The sequence below is a fragment of the Megascapheus bottae genome, chromosome X (genome assembly GCF_031878675.1).
Source record: "Megascapheus bottae isolate mThoBot1 chromosome X, mThoBot2.hap1, whole genome shotgun sequence".
NCBI lineage: Eukaryota > Metazoa > Chordata > Mammalia > Rodentia > Geomyidae > Megascapheus > Megascapheus bottae.
The window spans coordinates 27,108,826-27,117,273 of NC_143547.1; the positions used below are offsets into that span (position 1 = coordinate 27,108,826).

At 38.4% G+C, this 8,448-nt stretch overlaps 1 pseudogene; it reads right to left on the minus strand.

Moving 5' to 3' along the window:
- Positions 1–2,174: 2,174 nt before the first annotated feature.
- LOC150040637 (transmembrane protein 126A pseudogene) lies at positions 2,175–2,567 on the minus strand (annotated as a pseudogene).
- Positions 2,568–8,448: the final 5,881 nt, after the last annotated feature.

Here is an 8,448-nt window from a genome sequence, read left to right on the forward strand (position 1 = left end):
CTTGTATATTTACAGTCATCATTGAACTGATCTGAAGGTGTCAAGACACTGGGACATTTGGTTCTCTTTGTTGAGGTAGGAACAGGCAGGATATAACCCCAGCTTCTCTTTATTATTCAAGGAAGGGAAAACACACTGTTTATTGGCAACAAATGCTGTAACTGAATGCTGAGGAATGCTGGAACTGATATTAAAAGGATCAGGACCACTTCAAACATTCTACTCCATTTGAGTCAAGTTCACTTTGTTTTGAAGGATGATAGTTAACCCAATTCATTTCCTTTATCCACAGCTCCAGAACAAATGTGAAGTCATTCCAGAATGATTGAACAAATTTACACTCCCACTGTTACTACATAAGGATTCCCAGATCCACACATCCATACCAGCACTGATATTATGTAACTGTCTAAACTTTGTCTGTTTAATAGTTTACATTTTCTTTTTTATTATAATTAATAAAAGGGTTACATGATATTTGCCAGCTAGAAGGTGCATTCACATATATTGATACCCTTTCATATGTCTTGGTCCCCATTACCCTCCCCTCCACCCCCGTCTTGGTTTTCCATCCTTCCCTATCCAATTTCAAATAACCAAATACAAATAAATCCAATAAATCAGATAACAAAGTGAGATATGTTTGTATCTGGTAAATAAATACCTGTTTCCTGTCTAAGGGTCAAGGGCCTTTTCTAGTTTTGATCACTCTTCTACATCTAGCGCTTGTCATAAGTCTCACACCTAGTTCCATAAATAGTTTCGAAATAAATAAAGATGTATTTGACTTGCAATGATGTTAAATCCCTTGATGAGCCCATTGTAAATTGATAATATTCAAAGTGGAAAATACAGTTAATACAGCTACCCTGCTGCATACCTAGCTCTACAGTCCTGTAGAGTCTCAGTGGTTTCTCCATGTAATGGCAGGGTGCTTGGGTACTGTATCTAAGTGCCACCAGGTGGCATCCCAGGAAAAGATCAAATTCAAAATTTGAAGTACAATTTCTACTGAATGTGTATAATTTTCATATTGTTGTAAAATCAGGAAATCTTAAGTTGAACCATGGTACTTCAGTGACTGCCTGTAGATGAATATGTGAGTACCTTTGTTAGCCATACAAAAACATTCATTCCTTTTTATTGTGCTGGTCCTAGGGCTTGAACTCAGAATCTAGTTCTTTTGCTCAAGAACAGAACTCTTATCATTTCCGGCTTTTTGGTGTTAACCACTGAAAGACAAGAAGTCTCATAGATGTTACTACCCAGGCTGGCTTTGAACTGCAATCCTCAGATCTCAGTCTCCTGAATAGCTAGGATTATAAGCATGAGCCACCCAGTGCCCAGCAAGGTTTAGTCCAATCTGGTATTGAATTCATGATCTTCCTACCTCCTTCTATCGGCATATACCACCCCAGCCAAGTCATTCCTTTATTGATAGTCATGAATTGGGTAGCTGAGGTTAAAAAAATCTACTTTGAGTGGCAAGATTCATGATCTCAAGAGAACCTATTGTTTGGGAGAGGGGCAGAAATTTCATTCTTTCACAAAATATGAAGGTCACTTATACTTAAAGCCCAGTTATTATGCACAGTGGCGAGCAGTTACATTTCTCTCCCCAAGGAGCCCACAATGTGAGTAGGAAAGTATCAGATATGCTGAAGTCTCATAGCAGGTGTCCCCTAACCCAATGTAGTGGGAATGAGGGAAAACATGTATGGTAAAACTTCAAGATGACTCCTTATGAGTGCCCAGAAAATTTCTCTGATGGTGGGAATATTAAAGGAACTCAAGCATTCACAGGCACACACAGTAATATTCTAGCACATGTATTAATAATACAAGTGAGCTTGGATATAGCTTCAAACTGTTCTGCAAATAACAGAGTGATTTAAAGGAATTTAAGATAATTATACTTAAATCCCTCCTTCCCCAATTATTCTATTTCTGGGGAGGATTTGTTGGAGTGGTTCCTTTTCACTTTAGTAACTAAAATAAATATCTTCAGAATCTCAGGAAGACAAATATTACTGTGCTTCCTTGGCCAGCCAATGGCAATATGATTAGTAGTAGGGAAAAACTTAGGGATGGTAGATGAATGACCAGAGAAAGGGGAGGAAAATGTATTCATGAAATTCAAAATCAAATATTTTCACCAATTCATTTTATTTGTTCTAAGTCATTTGTAGGTCAGGTTCAGGTAACTGAAGAGCCTTTATGAGTAGCTTATATTGTCTAGATCCAAGGTATGCTGCAAATACAGTCTGAAATAAAATGGGAAAGCGCATCTTTCTAAAGACAGGCTTAGAAATCCGGATCCAGTAAGTTAAGAAGTTTGCTTTATCTGGTAGCACTGCTGATCCATACCTGGCTTCTAGACTACCATTCATAGGAATAGCCAAGAAAATAGGGTACAGACTACCCACAATGAAACCAACCAGTCCACCCCGTGTCACAGTACAGGTTTCACAACTCAGATCACCTGTAATCAAAGGTAAACTGACAAAACATTTGTAAGAAAAATTAGCTGTCACAAATGGGATCACGGCCATTGGTAAGCCCGATGCCACTGGAGCCTTTGTCACATGCAAGATACATCAGAAAAGACTGCTAGCTATTAGGCCACAGAAAGCAGCATTAATTCCAACATACGTTGATCCATGTTCAAAGATTTTCCTATCTGTTTCCAGAAGTTGGTCAATTTTTCTGGTTATGATATCAAAAATTAAGTTTTCCTTGATAGTATCATCTGGTTTATGAGTCTCCCAGCAGCTGGCTCACGATTTCCTCCTGGGCCGCTCGGGTCCTGATACAACCTTTCAAAATCAAATTGAAAGCATGCAAAACTAAGAAAATTGAGGAAAGGGGTGGATTTGGAGGGCTAGGTGACATTGTTCAAGATACATTGTATTCATAAACTGCTTTGTTAAATGGAAACTCCTTTGCACAACTATTCAAAGATAATTTTTAAAATTCTTTAGTAAGCCATACCGATCTCGTGCAACTTGGCTAGTTTTAACTGCTTTAAGAAAAAAAATTCTCTTATTTTTGGAAAAAGTACAGTTGAGACTTAAGGGCTTGAATTTACTTAATGAGTACTCTTTCTTTCTCATCCTGTACATAACGCCCCAAAGATTCTACTAAGTATATTCAGAGAACTAATTTTGAGGAAGCTCCATACTGTTCGCCACAGTGGTTGAACAAGTTTACATTCTCACCAACAGTATACTAGGGTTCTTATTTTTGCCCACATCCAAGCCAGCATCTGCTATTGTTTCTATTCTTGAAGATGCCCATTTTAACTGGGATGAGTTGGAATCTCTTTGTTTTTATTTGCATGTCCTTCATGGCCAGAGATATGGAGAATTTCCTCTTATGTCTGTTTACTAGTTCTTCTTCCTTCTCCTTCTCTTCCCCTTTCCCCTTCTCCTCTTTCCCCTTCTTCTCCCTCTTCCTTTTCCTTCTCCTCCATATATATGTATATACATATATGTATAAATTTGTTATTGTAAAGGCAATGTATGAGGGTTTATAGTTACATAAGTCAGATGAGTATATTTCTTGTTGGATAATGTCACCCCTTCCCTTGCTCTCTCCCAGTTTTTTTCCTCCCATCCCAACAACAAGCTGTATAGTTCATTTTCAATATAGTGTCCAATGAGTATCATTGCTGCTTTTGTTCGCCTTTTGCTCCACCCTTTCTTGACCCTTCATAACCACAAAATCTTGCTTCTTGTTGGTGTTGCTGTTGTTCTCTCCTCCTCCTCCTGCTCCTCCTGCTCCTCTTGCTCCTCCTCCTCCTCCTTCTCCTCCTCTTCCTCCTCCTCCTCCTCCTCCTCCTCCTCCTCCTCTTCTTCCTTCTCCTCCTCCTTCTTCTTCTTCTTCTCCTTCTTCTTCTCTGTCTCATTGTTTGCCCATTTATTGGTTGTGTTCTTGATTCTTTGAAAGTTTAGTTTCTTAGGTTCTCTGTATATTGTAAATAGTAATTCTTTATTACTCATGCTGTAGGCTGTCTTTCTAGCTTGTTAACTGTTTCCTATGCCATACTCTACGATACAGCAATTCCACTCTGGACATTTATCCAAAAGATTACCAGCAAGAATATATAAGGCCTCCTTTATAACAACGCTGTTTGCAGAACTATTCACTCATCCATTAGAAAGAATGGTAGTACACAATTTGCAAAGAAATGGAATGACCCAAAGATATTGCATTCAGTGAAGTAAATCAAGCCCAGAAAGACAAAGGATGTAGGGGTTGTCTCTTATATTGGGAAGCTAGAATTAATATATGTAATTAATATATAAATATATTAATTCTAGCTTCCATATATGTATATATATACACATACATATACTTAAAAGTGGTAACCAAGTGGAAATAAGCATATTAACTGCAATATGGTAGATTCAGGGTGAACTAAAAGGTGTAATTCCATAAAAAGCTAATTCACAGTTCAACAATATAAACACCAGGAATCATGTACTCAAAGGTGGGGGGTGGGTTTAAGGGGAGGAGGTAGACAAAGAGAAGAAAGGGGAGGATGTAGTTACAAAATTCAATGCCTTTCTTACAAAATTAAGAAAAGTGAGGAAAAGGTGAGGTTCGGGGGAGATGCGAGAAAATGGTGAACGGGGTAGCATTGCTTAAGATGCATTGAATTAATATACTAACTTTGTTGAATACTAACTCCTGTATACAACTACTTAATGACTAAAATCATTTTTTAAAATATATAATTTTTGAAACAATTGCCTCCGTTATTCTTTACATATTCCTTCTTCTCCTTCAACATGATTTATTTTCATCTTCCTCTTTCTCTTTTCTCCTTTTCTTCCTTTGGAAGTCTTCAGGAGCAAGAATTAGTAGACATTTACTTCATTTTATGGTTGGAAGAAAGCTGGAGGTATCTGGTCTGTGCCCCACATTGTTGGAAATGAAACAGGTTTACAAGATTAACTGCCCTGTCCAGTATCACTCTCTTGAGTACATTCTCAGCAAGGAGTGAGGGCAGAGGGGATCAAGATGAATATAAAGAACAATTCTACACAGGAAAGGTTAGAAAAAAAACTGGCACAGAAGATTAAAAGCAACAACAAAGAGCTTTTAATCTAATTTAGTAGTACTCCATGCATTTTTAGTTTCCAAGCACTTTTGCATCTTGCTTATCTTTGAGGACCACCATGGAACTGTATAGTGTGTGTGTGTGTGTGTGTGTGTGTGTGTGTGTGTAAACATGGAAAACACCAAGATACTGATTTGAGTTATTTTCTATTCAACAATTCCACTGATTTGTGTGTGTGCGTGTATGTGTGTGTGTGTGTGTGTGTGTGTGTGTGTGTGTAAACATGGAAAACACTAAGATACTCACTGATTTGAGTTATTTTCTATTCAACAATTCCACTGATTTCTTGTTCCTTTCCGTTCTTTCCGTTTTCTGCCTTAGTCTCCCCTGTGATCTGGGAGAATCCTGAAGATTGTCATCACCAGATTCTTATTACCTCCAGGCTTCAGGTTTGGGTTCAATCAGTACAGTCAGAAGCTAGGGAGATAGGAGAACAGATCAAGGCTGTGCCTTCTCCGATAGTGGCTGAGATGGTGCAGGCCCACAGTTCCCACTTGGTGGTCCCTTCTCCTCCATGTGCCAGCTGGCACAGAGTCACATCTCCCTTTTTTCAGACTTGCAGATGTTGAGTTCCTGCTGTTTTCATCTATAGGTAGCACAATACCTCTTATTTGTTCTTATAACCCAGTATGAGATTTCTTTATTAAAGAAACACCTTATTTTGAAACTTCGGAGTTGAATTGTCCTTCTTTTTGGGATCCCAATTGATATGATGGTTCTCTAGAGAAATCTTACTATCCATTTTTTTGCCAGTCCTGGAGCTTGAACTCAGTCTAGGTGCTTTTCCTGATCCCTTGTGTTCAAGGCTAGCACGCTATCACTCGAGCCATAATTCCACTTTCAGATTTTTTTTGTGGTTAATTGGAAATAAAAGTTTCACAGACTTGCTTGCCCAAGCTGGCTTTGAACTATGACCCTCAGATCTCAGGCTTCTGAATAGCTAGAATTACAGGGGTGAGCTACTGATGTGTAGTCTATCTTACTATAGTTTTGTGAAAAGGTATAAGATAGTATTGTAGAAAATCCAAAGATGAAGACCAAGCATCTTGATCATGTCACCTCACTGCAGAAATTGAAAGACAGAAAAATACACAGGGACATAAATCCCCAGACTGAATAAATAAGAGCAGTATCAAGCCCATATATGCACAGAGACAGACAGGTACAAGCTGCATACAAGTAGAGAAGTAAAGGAGATGAGCATGCTTCTGTGAATCTGTCTACTCACCAGAGTGTGTCTCAAGAGTACTTCCTTATGCTGTGAGCTCTCTGGTAGGCAAGATCATCATAAAATAACTGTTATTGCAGGGAGACCTACGTTGTAGTTTGCCTATTCCTAAAAGGGAAAAGTCTTTGCTACTTTGTGTTTCCTTTGGTGAAGGTAATGCTTCCTTATAGGAAAAAATCATTCAATTCTAAGGTATTTTATGTTTTCCTGTTTCTCTAAAGACATTCATTTCCTGAACAGTGTGCATCTGTTTCCCACTTTCTAATGGCCCAGAGGAAATAGAAGCACATTCCATGGAGATTTCATTTAAGAGAAGGAATGCTAGCAGTTTTAACCTTGCAAGTATTCTGTTGTGTTTGTTGTTGATTATTTTCTTCCTTTCTTCCTTCTTTCCTTTCTTTCTCTCTCCTTCTTTATTTTTTTCATTTTTCCCCCCTCGGGTGCGTGTGTGTGTGTGTGTGTGTGTGTGTGTGTGTGTGTGTGTGTGTGTTGTCCTAAGTCTTTTTTTAATTGTAATTAATAGAGGGGTTACAGTTATATTCACCAGATAGAAGGTGCATTACTTCACACACAATAATACCCCTTTGTGCTAAGTCTTAAATCAGGCCTTGTCACTGTTCCTGAGCTTTGTTGCTTGAGGCTAGTGCCCTTCCACTTGAGCCATAGCTCTGCTTTGGGCTTCATTGAAGATAAGAGCCTCAAAGACGTTCCTTCCCAGGTTGACATGGAACCAGGATCCTCAGATCTCAGCCTCCTGAGAAGCTAGGTTTATAGGCATGAGCCACATGGTTCATGGCATGAAGCATGTCTGGCTTCTTGGTATTTTCTTAAGCAAATTACTGAATCTTGTACATGTGGCACAAATGCCCCTCTCTTTTTGTGACCATGAACTGGATGATAAATCTCTTTGTAGACTGAGACAGCTATCTCCTCTGCTCTTGATACTGTGAGATGTATATCTCATTGGGTCCTGAGTACATTTTTAGCTGTTTTAGCCACTGTGATAAACTGAAGCACAAAGGGAATTTCATAGTATCTTCTCATTAGGGTAAAGAAAGCTTATTTCGGTGGCTATGTTTTGGGCAAGCCCAGAAAAGCCTGTTCTAGTGATGCCCAGGGATATACTATTAGCTATAACTCAAGAAAGCTGACAGAGCAAAAGCTCTTCTCAGGCATTTAGAATTTTACCCCTTTTTAATTCTTCAGGTAGTATAAATGAAAAGGAAGTTTGGGAAGCTCAATATGACACCTTCACTTGTCGCTGTATTATATACAAATTGAATCTAACTGCATTGAGGATATATTAAACCTTGGCTAATTTCCAGACACTACTCAGGAAAGAAACATTTGAATAAAGAAGTGGTTTTGGCCTTTACAGTCCAGTTTATGTAAAAGCATATAGGTCAGAATACAGTAAAGCCACTTGTACAACCATGTTCATTTCTGGTCTATTCACATAGCCAAGTTATGGGGATAGACCAGATGTCCTTCAGTGGATGAATGGATCAAGGAATGTGAGATATATATATACAATAAAATTCTACTCATTCATCAGACAAAATTGACAATTGTGTCATTTGCAGAGAAATGATAGGACCTGGAAAAAATCTGTTAAGTGAAATAAATCAGGCCCAGAGAGACAAAGGACAAGTTTCTCTAATGTGGAAATTCACTCTAATTTATAATTAATTATTTATAATCATACACAGGGTCATATGCACATGTACACAAATGAATTCACTAACATATGGTATATGCAAGGGAGAATCTCAATGGTGTAACTCCTTTGAGCACCTAACTTACAATCAAACAAACTGCATACCAGGAAGCTGGAACATGAGGTATACGTGGGGATATGAGGAGAGGAGGAGACAAATGGAGAGAGGAAGAGTGGGAGAATGCAGTCATAACACTAAATGTGTATATATGAAAATGGGGCTGGGAGAGAGGGGCAGGGAATGATGAAAGGGGTTGACACTGCTCAAGATGCATGGTATATATAAGCTTATACATTGAATATAAGTCCTTCGTATAATGCCTTAAAGATAAAATATTTTATAATAGAGAAGTTCACGGTTCAATGGTATCAAATGAT